At 42.6% G+C, this 12,224-nt stretch overlaps 1 non-coding gene across 1 annotated transcript; it reads right to left on the bottom strand.

Annotated features, from left to right (window-relative positions):
• Positions 1-12,095: 12,095 nt before the first annotated feature.
• trnae-cuc (transfer RNA glutamic acid (anticodon CUC)) lies at positions 12,096-12,167 on the bottom strand. Its single transcript has one exon. It is a non-coding gene; the product is annotated as a tRNA-Glu (tRNA).
• Between the last annotated feature and the right edge of the window lie 57 nt (positions 12,168-12,224).

Genomic DNA, 12,224 nt, shown 5'->3' with positions numbered 1-12,224 from the left:
TGCATCAAAACATGTTAATCAAGTAGCTCAGAGAAGAGCTCTAATCATGTAACATGGTTGAAAACACCTGCATGGGTGCATCATTTAACTGCAGGCCCTTTAAAAAGAGTCCGCTGATTTAGCATTGCACTTTTAAAACAACTGAACTCCAGTTAAAAAAAACTAAATATATGCACCAAGAGAGAGATGAGGTGCGGACTACAGAAGTCTGGTGACACCCACCATCTATCTATATGTACATTAACCTTATACAATAACCTATAACCGTATACAGCAGTATTGATTCACTCCCCACTCTTTCTCTTGTAGAAGTCAAGGCAAATAGAGCAATATTGCCTCAATGGAAATAGGGAACTGTCATCAATGTGTAACTGCTGGCTGATAACAGAACCACCAATTGGTGGCTAATAATATCAAGGCGTGGGCCCCTGTTGGCCTGCGAGGGCTTAAAGTAGCACCACAGTCAGAAATGATTCATGCGTTTATGGTTCCAGGTAATGTATGCCTATATAGGCTCAGCCTGTGTTTCTATAGTTTTACATGTTGTACGAGAAGTTTGCTGGGCAAGATAAGTTTCGACTAAGCAGCAAGGCTTCCCCTGTAGGAGAACTAAACCCAACAGTTCAGTCTAATCAGAGCAAATACAGGGTGAGAAGTTTACAAAAAGTCAAAAAAAATCAAGCATAGTTCGTCCTTTTTGTCTGTTATTGTAACGTACAGTGAGTGTTTTCATTTGTGTGTTTGCACATGCCAGGCTGTATCACTGACAGTGATAGAGGCCAGAACCCATGACAACTCTGTGTGTGTGAGTGTGTGTGTGTGTGTGTGTGTGTGTGTGTGTGTGTGTGTGTGTGTGTGTGTGTGTGTGTGTGTGTGTGTGTGTGTTATAACCACTATTCTGTGCAACTGTGTGTTTTCAGTGTGCATTAATGAGGAGGTGTTGGTGAGGGACTAGATAGAGATGCTGGTATGTGGCAGACAGCAGCAGACACAGAGTGTGTGTGTTTGTGTTTGTGTGTGTGTGTGTGTGTGTGTGCGTGCGTGTGTGTGTGTGTGTGTGTGTGTGTGTGTGTGCGCGCGTTTGTGTGTGCAAGGAAGAAGGGCCAAAGTAAGTCACCGACCCCAAATGATTGAATCTCTGCCCCAGCCAAGACGGGGACAGCTTTCCTGGTGCCTGGTTTGGACACACACACACACACACACACACACACACACACACTCAAACATGCTCACTGAGACTATTAGACTCCTGGCTCCAGGAAGAAGACCTCAAACGGAGAAGCAGGAAAACCCAGGAGGTAGAATACGCTGTCAATATAGGCCAACAGAGGCCAGGGAAACACACACGCACACACACACACACACACACACACACACACTCAGTCATACTCTTTGGTTTTCTTCATTAGCATGTTTTGCAAAGTAAGCAGAACGTGTTTCTTGTCTGCATCTGTTCCTGCTGACATCACCATGTTATATCTGATCAGATTGATCTACATGGATCCACTCATGTGATATTGGTAATGATGAAACAGTGCTAATCAATAACAACCCATTGTCTGTCAAATGGGCTCATGAAGACCTCTGATTACGTCTGACGACTCTCAAAGTCCCTTTTGTGTTGTTTATCCATTCAACTTTCTTGCTTGACACTTGTTTGATAAACCTCAACTGACTTTTCTGAATGACTGACTTTATTGAGCCAGACCTTTCAAATTTGACATTTTACAAAAGTTTGCAGTAAGCAGAACAGCATGTGCACACAAAAAAAGATTATTCTGTTAACGATTGGCTATTTAAATTAAATTATAATTTGGCCAGTCAACAGTTACGAACGGGACTGTCCCCTGTCTGGCTTCTCGCTGCTTCTCAACATGGTTTTGTTTTGTTTGACTGCTGTAAACCTAATTGCCCCTTGGGGACATCAAAGCTCTGCTCTCAACTCTGATCACCAAACGGGTCTCTGTCTGACTAACGCCACGTTTCTGCTGCGCTCATTCTTACATTGAAATATCAAAACTATCCACTAACTTCAGTTTATATTATACATATCTTACAAAAGCAACATATCCAATTATGTCGTATGGAAGTGCAAGCACTAGATTTTTAAGCATTGAAAAGTAATTTGGTTAATAAGGTTTTTATCAGGTGAATTTATCAGAATTTATTTTCTATAAATAAGTGCAATATTCTTGTGGGATCATGTCTCTTTGTGTGTATATGTGTGTATGTGTGTGTGTGTGTGTGTGTGTGTGTGTGTGTGTGTGTGTGTGTGTGTGTGTGTGTTATTCTAAGGTATCTGTATGTTATGCTTGTGGATTAAGTGTGTTTGAATAGGTACGGATAGGGATTCACTGAGGAGACACAAGTCTGATCAGCAAGACACCTTGGCTTCAGCAACACAGATCATCTCTTTCTCTGTCTTACTAACACACACACACACACACACACACACACACACACACACACGCACACACACACCATTAACCAGGAGTGTGTTTCTTTTTTGAATAAATTATTAACTCCTCAGTTGCAGGGCTCAAGTGTTGAATTGAAGTCTTGGTTCGCACTGTTTGAAGAGCAGCGCAAACACATCACACAACACTCCAACTACAGACGATAAGAATTCAATTATCAAAACCCCCGTTTTGGTTCTGATGGTGTTCGCTGCTTGTAAAGCAACGCACTCGCCTTGGCAACGTTTGAATATTTCTTGGACGCTTGTATGATAATATTTAAAATTCCACTCCTGGGTGCTGCTTCCTCAAATGCCGGCTTTAAAAATGAGAATATTTTTAAAGGAGTTCTGTGAGTGACTCGTTATAATCAAGTGAGCTTTGCACAGATGGCTCCATGTGCAAAATGCACCACTGACCAATCATGTCGGCTGAATATCTGCCCGACAGCCTTATAGAGGGGTGCCCCATGACACCCAGAATGTGTGTGCATGTTTGTGTGTGTATGTGAGCTGTAGCAAGTGTATTTTTAGCAGTGAAGACTCAGGGAACCCAGAACCTCTCCCTGTGATAAGCAGTGGCCAAAGTCCGCAGGCTAGCAAAGGCCTGAAGAGCAAATAGGGAACACACACACACACACACACACACAAATGCAAAGACGGTGTTTAATATGCTGATACACCGGGCCTAGTTGCAGAGAGAAAGCTTTTTTGTTTGAACGTGGAGGGGCAAGTTAGGGGTAAGATTCAGGTTAGGTAAAGGTGAGGTGACATCATCAAAACAATGGGTTCTGGTGTCTTTGAAGGGTTCATGCAGAGTTCATGCAGAGAGGGTCAAAGAGCTGTCAGGGTGGTGCACGGCGATGCAGAGTGTGATGGTGAAAGAACGAGAGAAGGACAGAGGATTTGGAAACAAGTGTGAGAACTTTTTTTATCAATGTCAAAAAACTGTCTTCTGCTGTCAGTCAAAGGCAGGCTTCCCCCCCCCCCTCTCTCAAAACACTGGGAGAGAAAACAAAAACACAATGAGGAAGCGAGAGGAGAAAAGGTCCCTCAATCCAGGGACGGTCGTAGCGCACAAGCCCGATAACAGCAGGAATAGTTCTGTTTGGACAAGGAGAGGATGGATTGGTGGAGGAGAAAGATTTAACAAATTGGTTGCGTCTGAAAAAAAAGAAGTGGAGAGAAAAAGAGAGAATGTCGGAGAGGAGGAGAAGGGAGAAGCCACCAGACAGGAGGAACAGTGGAAAACAAAAGAGGCTCCACACTCTGCTCTGTCTTATCTGTCTGAGGGTCTTATCCACCACTGGCTCTGTTAGTGTAACCCCATTTGCTCCCTCCCTCCCTCCCTCCCTGCCGGGCGCTCTCCTTCCACCTCATCCCTCCATCTCCATCTCCCCCTTCCTCCTCCTCCCGCCCCCACTGCTGCGGACCCCGTTATCAGGCCAGGGCTGACGTCAGGGGGGCCCGCTGGTGCTGGGGGGGCCGGAGACGGAGGCTGATAGCGCGGCAGAGGCTGCCTCCACACAGGCTGTGGGAACCGCGGACCCAGCCCACCTCGACCCAGTGGCCCCGCACGTCCACCACGAGAACACACACACACACACACAGAGGTGAGGATGTACGCTTAATTTGTGGAAGCACACACACTTCTTGTGAATTTGGGGAGAGTTTCTACAGTTAAAAACTTACACTTAGATATTCTTAAGCTGAGACCAATAATTGTTGCATTTGGTTATTTTTCGGATGAATAATAATGAAATAGAGAAAATAAAGGCTTCAGCAAGTCACCTTCAAAATGTTATTTCTGCAGGTGTGGAGATTGTTATGAAACACAATAAAGTTCTTTATGTTCGGAAAACAATTTACAAAAATCATAAATGAACAGTTCACCAAATAAATATGAGATGTTTGGGGTGACTCCTGACTGAGTATTTCTAAAATGCCCTGACACTGATCCATGTGTATATATCTACAGCACATCTAAAGGGGAACATACACATATTTAAATGCATACAAACTGCTTTTGTTCATATATGTTCACATCTTTCTATTACAAGCATCTTCCATAGACTCTGTAATCGTTTGAGCCTAAAATAAACACAAGTATCTCATCCACAGCAGATATAAATAGTTCAGTTAATGAGCTGTTTCTTATCAAAATTCCCAAGGGCTGAATATTTCTCATCTTCTCATCCACTTCTATAAAAGTCTTTCTGCATCAAATATGTCCCGAGGTAGCAATATAACTGTACTTTGTTATCTTCCATCATGTTTGTTGCAATACCTCTTACTTCCACTTCACAAAAATGAAGTGCACAAGTTCATGGAATCACTTTATGCATCATAAGTTACCCGTTTTATACCTCCCCCCTTAGAAATCAATTCCCCAGGCACCTTATCAGCCTGATAAAACTGTATATGACAGATATTATGCCATTTAGTTTGAAGATAAAACTGAGGTTAACTTTCTTTTTGACATTTGTCAGCTCATATCTCCATATAAGACAGTGCAGTTGCAGTGCACTTGACAGATTATGTATGATGTCAGGGTTAGTGTTAGTCCATGAAACATGGAATCCAGGGGATTAATTGCTTGAGAATAGGTTAAGGAGGCACTTACCCCTGAGTGCTGGAATATCATCCCAAAAAATAGCATCTGTAAAATGTGTGTGTGTGTGTGTGTGTGTGTGTGTGTGTGTGTGTGTGTGTGTGTGTGTGTGTGTGTGTGTGCGTGCGTGCGTGTGTGCGTGCGTGCGTGTGTGTGAGTGTGTTTGTACGGGTCAACAGGTGCAAGTTTGATCTGAGGGGAGTGAGTGGAGCGTGGAGGCCAGCAGCAGATGAGTTTGGCAAGTTTCACATCATTAGCTGCAGGTGCAGCACTCCCAACATGTGCAAACACACAGACACACACACACTCACACACACACACACACACACACACACACACAACGCATGTCATCTAAACCTTGTTAATTATCATCCCTCAACATCAGTGTACCAAATGAAACCAACTCAACCCTACTCCACAGATCAACTCTGGTTTGACTCATTTACAGTAATGGGAGGGGATTGAACCATCAAACTGCCAGTTACACAGAAATATATTTCCAGGTCTTTCCTACGTGTGTCTCAGATGTTTTCGGAGATGGATCTGTCGGATGGGGAGTGGAGACACGCTTATCAGTGTGTTTTCCTCGATAAGGCGGAGAAGATTTGTAACGGTTGCGGTGTGTGTGTGTGTCTGCCTGCGTGTGTCTATTGCTCTCTCACTTACTCTGACCTCTTCTCGGCCGAACAAGTAGGAGGAAGAAAAGAGTGGCCTTGACAGAGCGTGAGGAGGGGTGAGATGTAAAATAAGAATCAGACCGTTGTTTCTGAGTTGCTTATTTCTTCTCCTCCACCTTTCGCTGGCATTTTCTCTCACCCTCTTTGTCAGACACACACTCCCTGAATTTCACCAGTGGCTGTTGTGTCCTTGGGTATGAATAACTGTAAACTATAAGAGGGAAAAACAAAAGTGTGAACTTAAGGTGCGCTCTAAAAAGGAGCTTAAGTAAAATGCAACTTCCTACTGCTACATATGACTGTGGCAGCAGTCTACGACCCTCTTTGTATTCAACATAAAGAAATTATTTATGATGTATTGGAATTGTCAACAAGTGCGCTGAAAAATATGTACAGGACATTTTTATGAAATTATTTTGGTTGGTTGAGGACTTTAAAGTTAATGCACAAGTGCCTTAAGATGCAGTTATTCTGGTCGGTGTACTGGCATCAAAACTATTCCAACTGTATAGATGTATAGAACTGTTGAGTCTGTATCGGCACCAAAGCTTTTCTAAACAAAGGATTCGGGGCCTCGTGAACAAGTAAACACTGCTCTCTAAAAACTTCATTAGGCAGACATACTGTTCTTGGTGGCAATTCCCATATTAAAGCTTAAAGAGGGGCTTGACCGTCATTCAGCACTCAGAGACGATGGTTTTCACCCAGACTCAACTCTGTGTCCCAAATTTGCATTTTCCGTCTAAAAGTGGCAAGACAGCAGTGATTGATTCACTAACAGACATTGTAAATGAATCACAAACAGAAACAAAGTGCTTGATCATCAATCAGAGACAGTAGGTGTCATGTGATCAGCTGGGGGGAGGGGGGGGGGGGGGGGGGGGGGCTGTCATGATAAGCCTCATTAGTCTCTTTAATTGGTCCAGAACAGTTGTAGTGAGCCAGTCTGTGGTCTGGCCTCACGCCAGGCTAAAGTAAACCGACCCAATGGAAACATTGTACAGGCCGACCAACAGATCACAGAGTGCAACATGGAGTCTGCCAAAGACCGCGTTTAATTCAGACTGAACCAAATTCATAGAGTATACTGGGCCTTTTAACTTTAATTACTGAGTGTAACACTAGTATTTTATAGTAAATTATAGAAACATTTGAGCTTGTGAAACATTTCCCATGGACCTGCTTTGTTAGATTTTTAAAATATCACACAATGAATACATTTCTAAACACATCTACTCCCTTCACTTGACAGTTCGTTGGCCTTCTCTTGTGCCCACAACACTTTGACCGGTCTCCGTAGTGCCAAATCATTTTTTTTTAAACGTTTTCATTAGTTATTCAAAAGATATCTTTCTTCCCAAGATGATTACAAAACACAACAACCTCTAAGTGTGACCTTTAACCCTCTGAGGCCTTTTGGTCTTCGTCTGTTCAGACATGTGTTTGTCGGTATAATTTATTTCTTTGACTAGTTTTTATTGCTAATATTGGAAATTTGTCGATCTGTCTTTTTCTGGTAATGCGTGATAGTGTGCACGTGTGAATCGGTGAGCGTGTGCGTGTGTGCACCGTGGCGTCTATAGCTTGCGGGGGAATCCATCAAAGCTTATCATTATAAGTAAACATGACAGAGTGGACAAAATGTCTTGTGCGCCGCCAGACCTGCTATCTCACCACAAGCCATATCTGTGATGATGGACTGATGTGGCGCTGGCTTGGTCTAACGAGAGTCTGAGTGTGAGAGTGGGAGTGCATGTATGAGCGCACACACACGCTAGAACACGCACACATCAAAAGGCATACACATGTAAACACTCAGTAAGCACACACTCCAAGTTACCTTCAACATAGCCCCTTATATCCTTTGCCTCTCAAAGGAATACATACGTTGTACATGAAAAGTTGACTTATCGCACAATCATCAATGAGCAGCCACAGTCATAATTCATACAGGTATGTTTGCTGGGGCTCAAAGTTTTATCTGTGCTTTTTCTTCTGGAAAGAGATGGTTACTGTACAGAACGAGCCTCTCTTTTCATGGCAGATGAGATCAGAGGAGAGTTAAGGGCTGCAGAGGGAGATTTATTAGAAATGTTAGCTAATAGGTCATGATCTGTACTCATTATCATGGCTTCCCTAAGTGTCAGGTAGACCTCTGTTAGGATGAACTGTGGAACGTCAAGTAAGGTTATACAATTCAGAAAATGAACATACGTCCTTTTTAGTGTTCGATTTTCAGAGCTTTGGTGAGGTTTCTTGTTTGTGTGCGTGTGTGGAGGTCAGCCTGTGTGTTCCTCTACTTGTTACAACACCACTGATAAGGAGGTTAAACAACCATGCACTGTTTGCTCCCCTACCATGGTCATGTGATCAAAAACACTGATGAGCGTGTGTGTGTGTGTGTGTGTGTGTGTGTGTGTGTGTGTGTGTGTCTGTGTGAGAAGTGCGTTTGAGAGGGTGATGTAGTGCTTAATATCCATCTCTCCTTTAGGTTTCCTACACCGTCTGCTCCTTCCTCGAGGTGTGGCTCCTGCACCGTCTGGACGTTTAACTTCGAGAACGAAAACCCCGACATTGATAACCTTTCCCCCATCGTGTAGTTCCTGGGTCAAAGATCATGGCTGCAGTGCCTCAGCTGACTTGGCAGATTGACAGTGGGTGTAGTGGCACTGGATGGTATACAGTATGGAGCCGTTTCATGCCGTGTCTCCATCACTTTCATTCCCCTCTCTGTCTTTGTTAAATGACTGGTGCAAGTAGCCAGTGTGTGTGTGTGTGTGGGGGGGGGGGGGGGGTCATTAACCTCATGGTAACCTAGAAGGTGGTCTTTCACTTACTCTGGACTCTCATAGACCACCAAGGGAGTGATAAATGTGTCTCCATCACATCTAGACGGTTGCAGCTTGTGATGCGTCATATACAAGTTTTTTAAATATCTGAGTTCTTAGTAACTGCTGCTTAGTTTCAGTCACTTTTTTGCCAAAAAATTTGATGAGAGTATCATAATCGTGTCTGGTAGGTATGAAGCTATAATCAACAGTCAATTAGCTTAGCTTAGCACAAAGACTAGAAACAGAGGGGAAACAGCTAACCTGGCTCTGCCAAAAGAAATGTGCCTACCATCACCTCTAAAGCGGACTAGTTTGCAAAAAAAAAAAAAACATACGATTGTGGTTTGGGTTCTATTTGACATTTTACTACCTCATTGTATTGTTGTTAGGTGACGCGTTTGTGGCGTTTTTCCCTAAACCTAAGTGGTTTTGTTACTTAAACCTAACCTTTGTTTTGTGGTGTAATGTTGTCTCAACCATCATAAAAAACAAAAACGCAGAGAAGGCACAAAAGAAAGTTCCAAAATAGTTTCAAAGTTGTGATGAGCGACACAATTTTCTTTTGAAAATAAGTGTTGCCGACATGAATCAAAAGATTAAAAGTGTGTGACTATTTCAGGACCTGCCGTGAGAATGTGTTCTAGCGGAGACTTCAGGAACCTTAAATCGGTTGCTATTAAACATCTGTTAGCAACTCTGTTATTTGGTCATTGAGTTATTAGAATATGGTTTTGTAATTTAATGTATATTGTGCTGTTTATGTGAAATATAATTAAAAATATTTGATACTGTATATTTGATATTAAACAGCGTTTTAATCATTTGTCATGTCAGCTGTGTTGACCCATTACTTCTTACACTCTCCACCCTAAACAGGGATTACATTAGCGAGCTAACGTTAGCTTTGTCAGTTGATTCACTTAGCTGTGTAGTTAAGTGGGACTCTCAATCCTCGAAGGGAACAGCTCTCTCTCACAGATTTCTTCTCCAAATTGGTTTACTGCTCAAAAATCGTCTTCCTATAAAGACACAGATAGAAAAACTGCAAATCTGCATTTTTTTTCCCCACAGGTTTGATTTATAGAAGGGAATTACGGCTCCCATAATTCCTATCAATTATCGTTTCTGTGACATATCCTTTTTCAATGTTTAGGTTTTGCAGCTTCCTGCTGCCACAGTGTACTTGAAGTTATCAGTGGTTGTAGTCTAAGCTAGAAGTGTATGACGTCTGAGTAAAATGATTTCAAATCTCTCCAAGGCCTGTGCTGGGTCAGACCGCTGTGATCACAACAGTTCTAAAAGATACAAGCAAGATAGTCTCTTTACGTGCGCTGACATGGCAAAGCAAGGCACTGGATGAAAGTCACTCTGACTGTTTAGGTCTCCTATTGCAACAGCAGACACAAATAAGATGAGATAATATCTAAATGTGTACTGGATATGGCACTATTAGGCATAAACAATAACACATATGCCATCTCAGTGGCACAAATACAAACATGAAGATTTATGGCCTGAAAATGTGCTTCATATTTTCTTTTGTGTGTGTGTGTGTGTGTGTGTGTGTGTGTGTGTGTGTGTGTGTGTAGCAGTAATATTAACACAAAAAAGCAGACGCTGTAATGCTACCAAGCTGCTTGTGGGCCCTGACGGGACAGTGCCGTAAAGATTCTAATATCAGTGGCTAAAATGAGTACTGTCCAGATCTCATATGACAGAGAGACCAGGTATGCTGTTGGTTTGATGTGGACTTAGACGATTATTTTTACAGCCCCTGTCTGAGCAACATCTTGAAAACATTACACATTAATTAAAGAGTCAAAAGTTTAGAGCTCATCCCTGGCTTTTTGTAGTGCTTTAAATTCAGCTAAACTGTGCTACTCCGTCTGCCTTAGCGTGACTTCCTTTTTTTTTTTTTATCTTTGAGCTTTCGAAGCCATGTCTGTGTGTCCAGGAAGGAGAAGAATAACCTTGCAATACACAACTTGAAGAAAAATATTAGAAATAAGGGAAAGGAGCAAGAGAGAACATTTAATAGAATGTGGACGGCGACGTTTGGGAGTTGGACATGGCGGTCCATTTGCTGAGTCAAATGACGATTTGGTGGTCCTAAAGGGGGACGATGATACACAGAGCCCCGGGGTCCCTGCCAACAAAAACCCTGCTCCCAACCAAACAGTCCCCCACAATCCTTTGCTCCAAGCAGGGTAGGGAGAGAGGAGGGGGTGGAGAGGGGTCGATGGGAGTCTGAGCAGGACGGAGGAGGGACACACCGGCGCCATGGCGATCCCTAAGACAACTTATCTCCTCTCTCACAATGATAACGCCTGTCAAAATAACTGCAAAGATACATAGCCAGCCAGGAACTGGTTAACTCCGGCCTTGTCCAATGAGAGGGCCTGCAGCGGGGGTCTCTGTCTGTCCCACCTAAGAGGGCTCTCTGGGACCCAAGCTCCACAAACACATTATCTCATTGTTCACTTCAACTAAGCTTTCATGAAAGGAGTGAGTGGGAATTATCACTACATTATATTTATATCTTAATTATATTTGAGATATATTATTAGATTTTATATATATATATACGTGTATATATATATATATATATTAGTTGGGGTCGATGTGCAAACTGAAAACATGATACAAAACAAATGTAAAAGACATCTAATAATTGTTCCCTCACCTGAGTCTTCTCAGTATAAAATGCTTTACTCTCGTTACTCTTTACTGAATCAACACAGACAGTTTTGAATGTTGTTGTTCTTTTTAACTTGTAAAGAGAAATTTTAAAAAGCCCATGTTTGTTAAAGGGTTCTTATGGTGGAGGCTGTTTTAATATGAAATATATTTTATGTAGGCTGCGGACTGTTGTACTTAATACAATATGACATCTTTCACATATTGAGACCCTTGTTTCTAGTAGCATTTGTTGGGAACTGTCGCCACCAAGCGGTAGAATTAGGAGTCGGTCAGGTAGTGGCAAAGTCAAGAGCTCTGAGTTGGGACAGTCCAAGAGGTCATGCAATAATACCGTGTGTGTGTGTGTGTGTGTGTGTGTGTGTGTGTGTGTGTGTGTGTGTGTGTGTGAGTGAAGCATTGCAAAATAAAGTATAATTTTCAAGAGACAAACATTGAAGACAATATCTTATTTTCAATGGGTAAAGAAATCAGTAAATGCAATGGGATAACGTTAATGCTTTGTACAGAAAAGGAGGCATATTTTAGGCTTTTATTTTAACTCCAGTCATTTATTGCACTGTAGGGACTAAGGATGGATGGCATCGTGTGAGGTACAGTACGCTAACCCCTTGCTGCAAATTTGCGATCTGCGTTATTGGACCATATAAATTAAACCAACTTGAGTTGGTTGATTGACCTGTAATACAGCTCTCTGCGTGTGGCAACGGATTGCACACGTAGTGGTCCAGCTGTGGCGTATTGATATAAAACCGGTCAGTTTAGCTCTGCTTGACAGTATAAAGGCGCAAATGAATTTTGGCTAGTTAGCGGAAAAAAAGTAGTTCCCTGACCGGGAATCGAACCCGGGCCGCGGCGGTGAGAGCGCCGAATCCTAACCACTAGACCACCAGGGACTGATAGCGCCACCTTGCGGTCAGATATTTAATATGATGTGCCATTGCATATTTGTG

Source organism: Anarhichas minor, unplaced genomic scaffold, assembly GCF_050575085.1.
Source record: "Anarhichas minor isolate MPS153535 unplaced genomic scaffold, ASM5057508v1 ptg000136l, whole genome shotgun sequence".
NCBI lineage: Eukaryota > Metazoa > Chordata > Actinopteri > Perciformes > Anarhichadidae > Anarhichas > Anarhichas minor.
Note: the sequence above shows the minus strand (reverse complement) of the source record. Positions and strands in the feature narration are given on the sequence as shown.